This window comes from Protopterus annectens, chromosome 9.part0 (assembly GCF_019279795.1).
Source record: "Protopterus annectens isolate FY-2018-M chromosome 9.part0, PAN1.0, whole genome shotgun sequence".
NCBI classification, from domain to species: Eukaryota; Metazoa; Chordata; order Ceratodontiformes; family Protopteridae; genus Protopterus; species Protopterus annectens.
This window is the reverse complement of record NC_056743.1, coordinates 968,818,642-968,834,962: the sequence shown is the minus strand read 5'-3', so window position 1 is coordinate 968,834,962 and position 16,321 is coordinate 968,818,642. Positions and strand designations below refer to the sequence as shown.

General features: G+C 38.2%; 1 protein-coding gene across 1 annotated transcript in view; it reads left to right on the top strand.

Moving 5' to 3' along the window:
- The window catches only part of ANKRD52 (ankyrin repeat domain 52), a gene marked incomplete in the record, with an annotated part of 2,835,210 nt that overhangs the window by 2,480,394 nt on the left and 338,495 nt on the right, over nt 1-16,321 (top strand).

Genomic DNA, 16,321 nt, shown 5'->3' with positions numbered 1-16,321 from the left:
ATATGTGCTGTTAGGCCTATGTTTATTCATTTCTATACTACTATCAAATTGACCAAAATCTAGTCTTAGCTGTAGGTTCTGAATAAACATTTTAGTTTCTAAGATGGTATCTACTAAATCACTACTTTTTGTAGGGATGAAACCCAAGCCTTTGCTTAATACCTGTTCTTCGTATTCATTTAATGTCCTTCCAGATAAATTCATGATTAATGATTTTGTCTCCCCCACATTTTCTTTATTGTGGGGCCTTGTTGCTCCTGCTCGTCTATTGAACCTTTCCTCTTCTGTCTCCCCCTGCTGGTTGACCTTCTTTTGTCCAAAAAATGATTTTGGGCTATGGGGAGGGGGGCAGGAAATCTGTTCGAATTTACAATTACACTATTTGTTTTCGGTCTGACCACTGCTGCACCTGATCTCTGTACATCAGTAATGCAGCCTGTCAGACTTTCCCCTGAATCAATCTCAAATTCTCTACCATTACTTGGTGTTCGGGAGGGGCTACAGGTATCTACCTCTAAAACATTAGGTCCTGTAGTCTGTTGAACAGGTCCTATATTCTTACTGGTGTCTAAAATATTAGAACTTTCACTTTGTTTATCAACTGAGGCCTGTTTATTTGTTAACCTACTATCTGCAATATTACTGTGTGTGTTTTTGTCAGTTCTATTTACATGTGGGGTTAATGTATCACTCCCATAAATTCTACCTGTTATACCTAAAGGCCTCTGGGGCATCCTTAAGTCATAGTTAGAATGTACAGACGAAGTCATGTCCCTAGGCCAAGTGAAAACATTGTTATTTTTAAAATCTCTTAGATCCCTAATAATTTTCACTTTTTTCTGGTCTAACAATCGTTTCTCTAAAAACAGTACATCCTCTATAACCTTCCTGAGTTTACCCATACATATTTCATTATCAACATGTTTACATTCAAAGTCTTTGAATAAGTTGTTAACAGTCAATCTCAGTCTTTCTTCTTCAGGCAAATGAAACTCGATTAAGAGTTTCATGTAGCTGAAGCTCAGCTCTAAATTGAGCTGTTGCCAACGATATAAAAGGTCTGGCAATGAAGTGCCAGATGTTGGCATTTTCAAAACTCGTAGTCCACGGTATAATTCTCTTATTTAAACACACTTCAAAATAATGTCTCTGAACTTGTAATTTAATTAGTTTAGTAAAAACAGTTTCCAGTTCATGTAGATCTTTAGAAATGTCCCAGTCACTCACATCTAACTGATTGTCAGTCCTTCCATCGACAACCGGATTAAAGTCCATTAGTGAGTTAGTACTCCCAGAAACACAAGTTTTAAATCTGTCCAGAACACTTGAAGTATGCTCCAAAACACGTGGTACATAAGGTAGTTCAATGTTGACATTACTTTCATTCGCCATCCTCACCTCCTGCAGCGCTGACAAAAATGATAATAACCACACAAATCCAAGAGCAGAGCTGCTATCAGTCGAGGTAGGAGAACACGCTATAATTAAAGTATGCACAGTCCAAACAAAAGCGTGAATGTCCAACGGCAATAAAATGAAAGTAAGGTATTAAAAATTAGATTACTCTCGTAAAAGCAAACATAAAATTTATTTAAATGAGTGATCGAGTTTGGGAGTATAAGTCCAAAAGGAATTGCTTGCTGTCTTTCAAAATTTTCTTATTGTCATTAACCAATGGTCTTAATATACTTTCTAAATAAATAGAAAGAGGTTCAGTTATCCACCCTTGACCTGTGACGATGGGTCTAAACGGTGGATCTTTATTATTCTTATGGACTTTGGGAAGGCCTTGTATAATCGGAATGGTTGGATTTTTCACCTTTAGATACTCATAGAGTTCTTGTGTTATGTCCTGCGACATCACTAAGTCATCTAAGGTACTATAGACACTAAAAACCATCTCATTTAAATTATTTCTAGTAAGTTTGGTGTATGTATTTGTGTCTTCAAGCATTTGGAACATTTTGTTTGCATAGTATGTGTAGTCCATGATGACCACGGGGCCACCCTTATCTGCTGGTCTTATTATTATAGAATTGTCATCTCTCAGAGACTGTAGTGCCTGCCTTTGTTTGTAATTCAAATTACGTCCATGTCTAGGTGGTACTCTATTTTGATAACATTTATACACGTCATCTTCCACTACATTCCCAAACACTTCTATAGTTGGGTGCAGTTGAGGGACATATGTGCTGTTAGGCCTATGTTTATTCATTTCTATACTACTATCAAATTGACCAAAATCTAGTCTTAGCTGTAGGTTACGAATAAACATTTTAGTTTCTAAGATGGTATCTACTAAATCACTACTTTTTGTAGGGATGAAACCCAAGCCTTTGCTTAATACCTGTTCTTCATATTCATTTAATGTCCTTCCAGATAAATTCATGATTAATGATTTTGTCTCCCCCACATTTTCTTTATTGTGGGGCCTTGTTGCTCCTGCTCGTCTATTGAACCTTTCCTCTTCTGTCTCCCCCTGCTGGTTGACCTTCTTTTGTCCAAAAAATGATTTTGGGCTATGGGGAGGGGGGCAGGAAATCTGTTCGAATTTACAATTACACTATTTGTTTTCGGTCTGACCACTGCTGCACCTGATCTCTGTACATCAGTAATGCAGCCTGTCAGACTTTCCCCTGAATCAATCTCAAATTCTCTACCATTACTTGGTGTTCGGGAGGGGCTACAGGTATCTACCTCTAAAACATTAGGTCCTGTAGTCTGTTGAACAGGTCCTATATTCTTACTGGTGTCTAAAATATTAGAACTTTCACTTTGTTTATCAACTGAGGCCTGTTTATTTGTTAACCTACTATCTGCAATATTACTGTGTGTGTTTTTGTCAGTTCTATTTACATGTGGGGTTAATGTATCACTCCCATAAATTCTACCTGTTATACCTAAAGGCCTCTGGGGCATCCTTAAGTCATAGTTAGAATGTACAGAAGTCATGTCCCTAGGCCAAGTGAAAACATTGTTATTTTTAAAATCTCTTAGGTCCCTAATAATTTTCACTTTTTTCTGGTCTAACAATCGTTTCTCTAAAACAGTACATCCTCTATAACCTTCCTGAGTTTACCCATACATATTTCATTATCAACATGTTTACATTCAAAGTCTTTGAATAAGTTGTTAACAGTCAATCTCAGTCTTTCTTCTTCAGGCAAATGAAACTCGATTAAGAGTTTCATGTAGCTGAAGCTCAGCTCTAAATTGAGCTGTTGCCAACGATATAAAAGGTCTGGCAATGAAGTGCCAGATGTTGGCATTTTCAAAACTCGTAGTCCACGGTATAATTCTCTTATTTAAACACACTTCAAAATAATGTCTCTGAACTTGTAATTTAATTAGTTTAGTAAAACAGTTTCCAGTTCATGTAGATCTTTAGAAATGTCCCAGTCACTCACATCTAACTGATTGTCAGTCCTTCCATCGACAACGGATTAAAGTCCATTAGTGAGTTAGTACTCCCAGAAACACAAGTTTTAAATCTGTCCAGAACACTTGAAGTATGCTCCAAAACACGTGGTACATAAGGTAGTTCAATGTTGACATTACTTTCATTCGCCATCCTCACCTCCTGCAGCTGACAAAATGATAATAACCACACAAATCCAAGAGCAGAGCTGCTATCAGTCGAGGTAGGAGAACACGCTATAATTAAAGTATGCACAGTCCAAACAAAAGCGTGAATGTCCAACGGCAATAAAATGAAAGTAAGGTATTAAAAATTAGATTACTCTCGTAAAAGCAAACATAAAATTTATTTAAACGAGTGATCGAGTTTGGGAGTATAAGTCCAAAAGGAATTGCTTGCTGTCTTTCAAAATTTTCTTATTGTCATTAACCAATGGTCTTAATATACTTTCTAAATAAATAGAAAGAGGTTCAGTTATCCACCCTTGACCTGCGACGATGGGTCTAAACGGTGGATCTTTATTATTCTTATGGACTTTGGGAAGGCCTTGTATAATCGGAATGGTTGGATTTTTCACCTTTAGATACTCATAAAGTTCTTGTGTTATGTCCTGCGACATCACTAAGTCATTTAAGGTACTATAGACACTAAAGACCATCTCATTTAAATTGTTTCTAGTAAGTTTGGTGTATGTATTTGTGTCTTCAAGCATTTGGAACATTTTGTTTGCATAGTATGTGTAGTCCATGATGACCACAGGGCCACCCTTATCTGCTGGTCTTATTATTATAGAACTGTCATCTCTCAGAGACTGTAGTGCCTGCCTTTGTTTGTAATTCAAATTACGTCCATGTTTAGGTGGTATTCTATTCTGATAACATTTATACACGTCATCTTCCACTACATTCCCAAACACTTCTATAGTTGGGTGCAGTTGAGGGACATATGTGCTGTTAGGCCTATGTTTATTCATTTCTATACTACTATCAAATTGACCAAAATCTAGTCTTAGCTGTAGGTTACGAATAAACATTTTAGTTTCTAAGATGGTATCTACTAAATCACTACTTTTGTAGGGATGAAACCCAAGCCTTTGCTTAATACCTGTTCTTCGTATTCATTTAATGTCCTTCCAGATAAATTCATGATTAATGATTTTGTCTCCCCCACATTTTCTTTATTGTGGGGCCTTGTTGCTCCTGCTCGTCTATTGAACCTTTCCTCTTCTGTCTCCCCCTGCTGGTTGACCTTCTTTTGTCCAAAAAATGATTTTGGGCTATGGGGAGGGGGGCAGGAAATCTGTTCGAATTTACAATTACACTATTTGTTTTCGGTCTGACCACTGCTGCACCTGATCTCTGTACATCAGTAATGCAGCCTGTCAGACTTTCCCCTGAATCAATCTCAAATTCTCTACCATTACTTGGTGTTCGTCGCAGGTCAAGGGTGGATAACTGAACCTCTTTCTATTTATTTAGAAAGTATATTAAGACCATTGGTTAATGACAATAAGAAAATTTTGAAAGACAGCAAGCAATTCCTTTTGGACTTATACTCCCAAACTCGATCACTCGTTTAAATAAATTTTATGTTTGCTTGAGTAATCTAATTTTTAATACCTTACTTTCATTTTATTGCCGTTGGACATTCACGCTTTTGTTTGGACTGTGCATACTTTAATTATAGCGTGTTCTCCTACCTCGACTGATAGCAGCTCTGCTCTTGGATTTGTGTGGTTATTATCATTTTTGTCAGCTGCAGGAGGTGAGGATGGCGAATGAAAGTAATGTCAACATTGAACTACCTTATGTACCACGTGTTTTGGAGCATACTTCAAGTGTTCTGGACAGATTTAAAACTTGTGTTTCTGGGAGTACTAACTCACTAATGGACTTTAATCCGGTTGTCGATGGAAGGACTGACAATCAGTTAGATGTGAGTGACTGGGACATTTCTAAAGATCTACATGAACTGGAAACTGTTTTTACTAAACTAATTAAATTACAAGTTCAGAGACATTATTTTGAAGTGTGTTTAAATAAGAGAATTATACCTCGTGGACTACGAGTTTTGAAAATGCCAACATCTGGCACTTCATTGCCAGACCTTTTATATCGTTGGCAACAGCTCAATTTAGAGCTGAGCTTCAGCTACATGAAACTCTTAATCGAGTTTCATTTGCCTGAAGAAGAAAGACTGAGATTGACTGTTAACAACTTATTCAAAGACTTTGAATGTAAACATGTTGATAATGAAATATGTATGGGTAAACTCAGGAAGGTTATAGAGGATGTACTGTTTTTAGAGAAACGATTGTTAGACCAGAAAAGTGAAAATTATTAGGGATCTAAGAGATTTTAAAAATAACAATGTTTTCACTTGGCCTAGGGACATGACTTCGTCTGTACATTCTAACTATGACTTAAGGATGCCCCAGAGGCCTTTAGGTATAACAGGTAGAATTTATGGGAGTGATACATTAACCCACATGTAAATAGAACTGACAAAAACACACACAGTAATATTGCAGATAGTAGGTTAACAAATAAACAGGCCTCAGTTGATAAACAAAGTGAAAGTTCTAATATTTTAGACACCAGTAAGAATATAGGACCTGTTCAACAGACTACAGGACCTAATGTTTTAGAGGTAGATACCTGTAGCCCAACACCAAGTAATGGTAGAGAATTTGAGATTGATTCAGGGAAAGTCTGACAGGCTGCATTACTGATGTACAGAGATCAGGTGCAGCAGTGGTCAGACCGAAAACAAATAGTGTAATTGTAAATTCGAACAGATTTCCTGCCCCCCTCCCCATAGCCCAAAATCATTTTTTGGACAAAAGAAGGTCAACCAGCAGGGGGAGACAGAAGAGGAAAGGTTCAATAGACGAGCAGGAGCAACAAGGCCCCACAATAAAGAAAATGTGGGGGAGACAAAATCATTAATCATGAATTTATCTGGAAGGACATTAAATGAATACGAAGAACAGGTATTAAGCAAAGGCTTGGGTTTCATCCCTACAAAAGTAGTGATTTAGTAGATACCATCTTAGAAACTAAAATGTTTATTAACCTACAGCTAAGACTAGATTTTGGTCAATTTGATAGTAGTATAGAAATGAATAAACATAGGCCTAACAGCACATATGTCCCTCAACTGCACCCAACTATAGAAGTGTTTGGGAATGTAGTGGAAGATGACGTGTATAAATGTTATCAGAATAGAATACCACCTAAACATGGGCGTAATTTGAATCACAAACAAAGGCAGGCACTACAGTCTCTGAGAGATGACAGTTCTATAATAATAAGACCAGCAGATAAGGGTGGCCCTGTGGTCATCATGGACTACACATACTATGCAAACAAAATGTTCCAAATGCTTGAAGACACAAATACATACACCAAACTTACTAGAAACAATTTAAATGAGATGGTCTTTAGTGTCTATAGTACCTTAGATGACTTAGTGATGTGGACATAACACAAGAACTTTATGAGTATCTAAAGGTGAAAAATCCAACCATTCGATTATACAAGGCCTTCCCAAAGTCCATAAGAATAATAAAGATCCACCGTTAGACCCATCGTCGCAGGTCAAGGGTGGATAACTGAACCTCTTTCTATTTATTTAGAAAGTATATTAAGACCATTGGTTAATGACAATAAGAAAATTTTGAAAGACAGCAAGCAATTCCTTTTGGACTTATACTCCCAAACTCGATCACTCGTTTAAATAAATTTTATGTTTGCTTTTACGAGAGTAATCTAATTTTTAATACCTTACTTTCATTTTATTGCCGTTGGACATTCACGCTTTTGTTTGGACTGTGCATACTTTAATTATAGCGTGTTCTCCTACCTCGACTGATAGCAGCTCTGCTCTTGGATTTGTGTGGTTATTATCATTTTTGTCAGCTGCAGGAGGTGAGGATGGCGAATGAAAGTAATGTCAACATTGAACTACCTTATGTACCACGTGTTTTGGAGCATACTTCAAGTGTTCTGGACAGATTTAAAACTTGTGTTTCTGGGAGTACTAACTCACTAATGGACTTTAATCCGGTTGTCGATGGAAGGACTGACAATCAGTTAGATGTGAGTGACTGGGACATTTCTAAAGATCTACATGAACTGGAAACTGTTTTACTAAACTAATTAAATTACAAGTTCAGAGACATTATTTTGAAGTGTGTTTAAATAAGAGAATTATACCGTGGACTACGAGTTTTGAAAATGCCAACATCTGGCACTTCATTGCCAGACCTTTTATATCGTTGGCAACAGCTCAATTTAGAGCTGAGACATGAAACTCTTAATCGAGTTTCATTTGCCTGAAGAAGAAAGACTGAGATTGACTGTTAACAACTTATTCAAAGACTTTGAATGTAAACATGTTGATAATGAAATATGTATGGGTAAACTCAGAAAGGTTATAGAGGATGTACTGTTTTTAGAGAAACGATTGTTAGACCAGAAAAAGTGAAAATTATTAGGGATCTAAGAGATTTTAAAAATAACAATGTTTTCACTTGGCCTAGGGACATGACTTCGTCTGTACATTCTAACTATGACTTAAGGATGCCCCAGAGGCCTTCAGGTATAACAGGTAGAAGTTATGGGAGTGATACATTAACCCCACCTGTAAATAGAACTGACAAAAACACACACAGTAATATTACAGATAGTAGGTTAACAAATAAACAGGCCTCAGTTAATAAACAAAGTGAAAGTTCTAATATTTTAGACACTAGTAAGAATATAGGACCTGTTCAACAGACTACAGGACCTAATGTTTTAGAGGTAGATACCTGTAGCCCCTCCCGAACACCAAGTAATGGTAGAGAATTTGAGATTGATTCAGGGGAAAGTCTGACAGGCTGCATTACTGATGTACAGAGATCAGGTGCAGCAGTGGTCAGACCGAAAACAAATAGTGTAATTGTAAATTCGAACAGATTTCCTGCCCCCCTCCCCATAGCCCAAAATCATTTTTTGGACAAAAGAAGGTCAACCAGCAGGGGGAGACAGAAGAGGAAAGGTTCAATAGACGAGCAGGAGCAACAAGGCCCCACAATAAAGAAAATGTGGGGGAGACAAAATCATTAATCATGAATTTATCTGGAAGGACATTAAATGAATACGAAGAACAGGTATTAAGCAAAGGCTTGGGTTTCATCCCTACAAAAAGTAGTGATTTAGTAGATACCATCTTAGAAACTAAAATGTTTATTCGTAACCTACAGCTAAGACTAGATTTTGGTCAATTTGATAGTAGTATAGAAATGAATAAACATAGGCCTAACAGCACATATGTCCCTCAACTGCACCCAACTATAGAAGTGTTTGGGAATGTAGTGGAAGATGACGTGTATAAATGTTATCAGAATAGAATACCACCTAAACATGGACGTAATTTGAATTACAAACAAAGGCAGGCACTACAGTCTCTGAGAGATGACAGTTCTATAATAATAAGACCAGCAGATAAGGGTGGCCCTGTGGTCATCATGGACTACACATACTATGCAAACAAAATGTTCCAAATGCTTGAAGACACAAATACATACACCAAACTTACTAGAAACAATTTAAATGAGATGGTCTTTAGTGTCTATAGTACCTTAGATGACTTAGTGATGTCGCAGGACATAACACAAGAACTTTATGAGTATCTAAAGGTGAAAAATCCAACCATTCCGATTATACAAGGCCTTCCCAAAGTCCATAAGAATAATAAAGATCCACCGTTTAGACCCATGAGGTCAAGGGTGGATAACTGAACCTCTTTCTATTTATTTAGAAAGTATATTAAGACCATTGGTTAATGACAATAAGAAAATTTTGAAAGACAGCAAGCAATTCCTTTTGGACTTATACTCCCAAACTCGATCACTCGTTTAAATAAATTTTATGTTTGCTTTTACGAGAGTAATCTAATTTTTAATACCTTACTTTCATTTTATTGCCGTTGGACATTCACGCTTTTGTTTGGACTGTGCATACTTTAATTATAGCGTGTTCTCCTACCTCGACTGATAGCAGCTCTGCTCTTGGATTTGTGTGGTTATTATCATTTTTGTCAGCGCTGCAGGAGGTGAGGATGGCGAATGAAAGTAATGTCAACATTGAACTACCTTATGTACCACGTGTTTTGGAGCATACTTCAAGTGTTCTGGACAGATTTAAAACTTGTGTTTCTGGGAGTACTAACTCACTAATGGACTTTAATCCGGTTGTCGATGGAAGGACTGACAATCAGTTAGATGTGAGTGACTGGGACATTTCTAAAGATCTACATGAACTGGAAACTGTTTTTACTAAACTAATTAAATTACAAGTTCAGAGACATTATTTTGAAGTGTGTTTAAATAAGAGAATTATACCTCGTGGACTACGAGTTTTGAAAATGCCAACATCTGGCACTTCATTGCCAGACCTTTTATATCGTTGGCAACAGCTCAATTTAGAGCTGAGCTTCAGCTACATGAAACTCTTAATCGAGTTTCATTTGCCTGAAGAAGAAAGACTGAGATTGACTGTTAACAACTTATTCAAAGACTTTGAATGTAAACATGTTGATAATGAAATATGTATGGGTAAACTCAGGAAGGTTATAGAGGATGTACTGTTTTTAGAGAAACGATTGTTAGACCAGAAAAAAGTGAAAATTATTAGGGATCTAAGAGATTTTAAAAATAACAATGTTTTCACTTGGCCTAGGGACATGACTTCGTCTGTACATTCTAACTATGACTTAAGGATGCCCCAGAGGCCTTTAGGTATAACAGGTAGAATTTATGGGAGTGATACATTAACCCCACATGTAAATAGAACTGACAAACACACACACAGTAATATTGCAGATAGTAGGTTAACAAATAAACAGGCCTCAGTTGATAAACAAAGTGAAAGTTCTAATATTTTAGACACCAGTAAGAATATAGGACCTGTTCAACAGACTACAGGACCTAATGTTTTAGAGGTAGATACCTGTAGCCCCTCGAACACCAAGTAATGGTAGAGAATTTGAGATTGATTCAGGGGAAAGTCTGACAGGCTGCATTACTGATGTACAGAGATCAGGTGCAGCAGTGGTCAGACCGAAAACAAATAGTGTAATTGTAAATTCGAACAGATTTCCTGCCCCCCTCCCCATAGCCCAAAATCATTTTTTGGACAAAAGAAGGTCAACCAGCAGGGGGAGACAGAAGAGGAAAGGTTCAATAGACGAGCAGGAGCAACAAGGCCCCACAATAAAGAAAATGTGGGGGAGACAAAATCATTAATCATGAATTTATCTGGAAGGACATTAAATGAATACGAAGAACAGGTATTAAGCAAAGGCTTGGGTTTCATCCCTACAAAAAGTAGTGATTTAGTAGATACCATCTTAGAAACTAAAATGTTTATTCGTAACCTACAGCTAAGACTAGATTTTGGTCAATTTGATAGTAGTATAGAAATGAATAAACATAGGCCTAACAGCACATATGTCCCTCAACTGCACCCAACTATAGAAGTGTTTGGGAATGTAGTGGAAGATGCCGTGTATAAATGTTATCAGAATAGAATACCACCTAAACATGGACGTAATTTGAATTACAAACAAAGGCAGGCACTACAGTCTCTGAGAGATGACAGTTCTATAATAATAAGACCAGCAGATAAGGGTGGCCCTGTGGTCATCATGGACTACACATACTATGCAAACAAAATGTTCCAAATGCTTGAAGACACAAATACATACACCAAACTTACTAGAAACAATTTAAATGAGATGGTCTTTAGTGTCTATAGTACCTTAGATGACTTAGTGATGTCGCAGGACATAACACAAGAACTTTATGAGTATCTAAAGGTGAAAAATCCAACCATTCCGATTATACAAGGCCTTCCCAAAGTCCATAAGAATAATAAAGATCCACCGTTTAGACCCATCGTCGCAGGTCAAGGGTGGATAACTGAACCTCTTTCTATTTATTTAGAAAGTATATTAAGACCATTGGTTAATGACAATAAGAAAATTTTGAAAGACAGCAAGCAATTCCTTTTGGACTTATACTCCCAAACTCGATCACTCGTTTAAATAAATTTTATGTTTGCTTTTACGAGAGTAATCTAATTTTTAATACCTTACTTTCATTTTATTGCCGTTGGACATTCACGCTTTTGTTTGGACTGTGCTTATTTTGTGTTTTATTTATTTTTGCTTCCATCCAGAATTACTGTGCTAAGAGGTTGGTGGTGGGGGTATGGGCATTGTGAAAGCTGTGGGACTTTTGCTTGATATTTGTGGTCTGTCCCTCAAAACAATTTGGTTTTCTAGCAAAACTTTGAGATTGAAGCAAAATAATACACCAAATTATGGGAAAACCCATTGTCGATTTTATAAGCATTTTTAAAGGTTTTCCCTGATGTTTAGCTTTTGTCTTATGCTTCTGTGCTTTGTCTAGAGTCCTTGTGCTGAAGGGTTGTGGGTAGGGGCTGTGAGAATGTAGAGAGCACAGGAATTATTGTAACGCACACTGATGGAAAACTTGTCATGTTATCTTTATAAGTTTAAAACCATGTTTAAAACAAAATGCTTAACACTACTGCTAAAATTATATTTCTGCTCTGCAATTAATTTTGGCTTTATCTGGAATTGTTTTGCTGAAACATTGGGAGGTATGGGGCTGGGAGAATTCTGCAGAATGTACTGATGTTTTTAATTCATACTAATGCATACTCTGTAATTCTAGTACATTTGTAAGTTTATAATAGCAATGTTTAAAGCTATGTCTGATGTTATGCCTTTGTTCTGTGATTATTTTTGGCTTTGTGTAGAAATGAGCTGAAACATTAGGTGGAGGTAGGGCCTGTGAGAATGATGTCCAATGTTGAGATGTTTACCTAGTATTTTTGGTCAGTTACCCTCAAAAAGATGTGGGTTCATGCAACGCATGCTACTGCAAAATCTTTTTAACATCTTTATTAGCTGAAAAGTCCAGTTTTTTAAAGCCCTAATCTTATGTCTGTGTCTATATTATGTGATCGAACAGTGAAATGTTCGAACATGTAATACTCTACCCCTAAATGTTGAAACGCCATAATGTTGAACGGCAAAAAAAAAAAAAAAAACCATAAAAACACCCAAACAAACCATAAAAATGCTCTAAGAAGGGGGGCAAGCCCCCCCCCCACACCCCCTCTACTTAAATATACCAACTCCGAGATCGCATTGCAGTGCAGACAATGGAAAACTTCCATGTCCGCACTGTACGGAGATCTCCATTGAACTGTTCGACATTCTGACATTTGACATTTTGGGGTAGATTATTACATGTTCGAACATTTCACTGTTCGATCACGTAATATAGACCCTTATGTCTTACGTGCTGAGAGGTTGGTGGTTGGGGGTATGAGCTTTGAAACCGTTTCAGACCATGTTTGATATTGTAATCTGCCCCTCAGGGCAATTTGGTTTTCTAGAAAACTTTGAGGATTGAAGTAAAGAGAAGGGGACATGGCCACACCTTACACCCTCCCAAGTAGGGCCCCCAGAATGACACTTGCTGGGGGCCCCCCAAATGCTCACACCGGCCCTGCCTCTGAGTGCTGCTTAATAGGCACCAAGTCTGCCTGCTGCTTCTGCAGGTTGTCCACCTTATCTTCCACAAACACCAAACATTTAACAAACACATCAGACAAGCCCATCAAATTCTATGGTTCGACTTTTATTGCTTTCAAGCTATTTGTGATCTCTCTAACTTCCAATTTTAACAGTCATCCTAGCACTTTCTCTGTGAGAGGAGTGAAACTTTGTTGCAATTCCCCTCTTTCTCATGGGTGATATTTTCTCTCTCTACTGCTATTTTTCAATGCATCTTCTAATACAACATCCTTTGAGAAGCAACACAACCATACATCTTCAGACTAAGTTCTCAATCATATATCTAGACTTATTTTCACACTGATTGTCAAAAAAGAGTTAGATTTGTTGGATTGGTAAACAAATTTAAATATTGTATGTATGGTATCCCTGTCATAAATGTAAATATTGTGTATGTAATTGCTAATACTAAGGTCTGGTGTGTTAGGAATGAATTATAGGTACTAAAACATTTATGGACAACTTTTTTTCATGATGAATACCCTGTTGCATTGGTTCTTTATCGTGTGTCACATGCAACTGTACTGTACTGTAGGCTTCTACCCTAATCTTTCCTCGACCTAGTGCTAGACACCAGACGCAGAAGAGCATTCAGTCCATTGTTAGGATGCATGATCAGGCAGCAATTTCCAAAGACCTTGTCATTGCCTGGCATTTTTCTTTAGCATGGTCTCAGGTTTCATAGTGAATTCAATATGAAGATTGATAGACTTTTTTTTTCTTTGCGTTCGTTTGAAGAAACTTTGGAACATTATACTACAAATTAGGTGGGGGCAGATCCAAATAAAGCAGCGCAGTACTTAAATGAAGTGTTTTATCAGCAAGCATGGAGGAAATGGCTTATACTTTTGGTGGAAACCATAAAACTGCGGGAATGGACAGAAGAAAAAAACTGTTACTGGCCCATAGTATAAAGGTTGGACACTAAGGAGGGAGAAAAGGACCTGCACCAATTGGCTAGACAAGAGGGACTGAGCTAATAAAGATGTGCAGCAGGTAAGGGTGATAAAGGATAATGAAGGAAACATACTCACAAGTGAGGAGAGTGTGTTGAGCAGATGGAAAGAGTACTTTGAGGGGCTGATGAATGAAGAGAATGAGAGGGAGAGAAGGTTGGATGATGTGCGGATTGTGAATCATGAAGTACAGTGGATTAGCAAGGAGGAAGTAAGGATAGCTAAGAAGAGGATGAAGAATGGAAAAGCTGTTGGTCCAGATGACATACCTGTGGAAGCATGGAGGTGTTTAGGTGAAATGGCAGTGGAGTTTTTAACTAGATTGTTTAATGAAATCTTGGAAAGTGAGAGGATGCCTGAGGAATGGAGAAAGTGTTTTGGTACCGATTTTTGAGAATAAGGGTGATGTGCAGAGCTGTAGTAACTACAGAGGGATTCAATTGATCAGTCACAGCATGAAGTTATGGGAAAGAGTAGTGGAAGCTAGGTTAAGAAGGGAGATGATGATTAGTGATCAGCAGTACGGTTTCATGCCAGGAAAGAGCACTACAGATGCGATGTTTGCTCTGAGAGTGTTGATGGAGCAGTACAGAGAAGGTCAAGAGGAGTTGCATTGTGTCTTTGTGGACTTGGAGAAAGCATGTGACAGGGTGCCTAGAGAGGAGTTGTGGTATTGTATGAGGAAGTCAGGAGTGTCAGAGAAGTATGTAAGAGTGGTACAGGATATGTACGAGGGTAGTGTGACAGCGGTGAGAGCGATGGATGCGTTTAAGGTGGAGGTGGGATTACATCAAGGATCAGCTCTGAGCCCTTTCTTATTTGCAGTGGTGATCGACAGGTTGACAGACGGGATCAGACAGGAGTCCCCGTGGACTGTGATGTTTGCAGATGACATTGTGATCTATAGTGAGAGTTGGGAGCAGGTGGAGGAGACCCTGGAGAGGTGGAGAATATGCTCTAGAGAGAAGACGAATAAAGGTCAGCAGGACTAAGACAATATGTGTGTGTGTGAATGAGAGGGAGGATAGAGTGATGGTGAGGATGCAGGGAGTAGATGTGGCAAAGGTGGATGAGTTTAAATACTTGGGATCAGCAGTTCAGAGTAATGGCGAGTGTGGAAGAGAGGTGAAGAAGAGAATACAGGCAGGATGGAGTGGGTGGAGAAGAGTGTCAGGAGTGATTTGTGACAGACGAGTACCAGTAAGAGTGAAAGGGAAAGTCTACAAGAGGGTAGCGAGACCAGCTATGTTATATGGGTTGGAGACAGTGGCATTGACAAAAAGGAGTCTGAGCTGGACTTGGCAGAGTTAAAGATGTTAAGATTTGTATTGGGTGTGATGAGGGTGGACAGGATTAGGAATAAGTATATTAGAGGGTCAGCCCAGGTTGGAAGGTTTGGAGACAAAGCCAGAGAGGCAAGATTACGTTGGTTTGGACTTGTGCTGAGGAGGGATACAGAGTATATTGGGGAAAAAAGATGCTAAGGATGAAGCTGCCAGGTAACAGGAAAAGAGGAAGGTCTAAGATGAGGTTTATGGATGTGGTGAGAGAGGACATGCAGGTGGTTGGTGTGACAGAGCATGATGCAGAGGACAGGAAGAAATGGGAACAGATGATCCGCTGTGGCGACACACAACGGGAACAGCCAAAAGTAGTATACTAGGAGCTTCCAGTAACCAGGTAGAGCCCCCTGAGGTGGCATTGACATATGAGTTGGGAGATAAACCAGCTGAGACTGCAAGATGCCTTATATCTCTGGGGGATCCCCATATATTTTTTTCTCTTTTAGTATTGCAGAACTAAAAAGGTTTCTGTATCTTAAGTAGGCATACTTCCCTTTCTGCTGCAAGTGTTTAAGGTACAGGAGGAGAAGTACTTCCAAGGTGGCAGCACACCAATCAGCGGATTGATTCGACTTATCCCAGCATAAAAACTGCAACTGTGAAAGCAAGCCAGTTAAAGCAGTTTATTTGGGAAACATTCAGTTACTGGTTAGTAATTACACTGCCTGTGTGCCATCAGAAAAGAAATTTGAAAACAGTAAGAGGAAATCAGCCAGAAAAAGGAGAAAAATCTTGCAACAGTTTAACTAAAAGCAGTTCAAGTTTCAGCTTTGGCACAGGAGATGCCTTCCAGTAATTTAAAGGAAAAAGGAAAAATCAAATGTACCCAGAGTTGTTTAAAATAAGTGAAACACTGAAAAGATTTTGCCAGGCAGTTATCTTTCCTCCATCCCAGATTTGAACCGATTTGATTTATTTTTTGTCATGGTTTTCAGAAGTTATTCTTT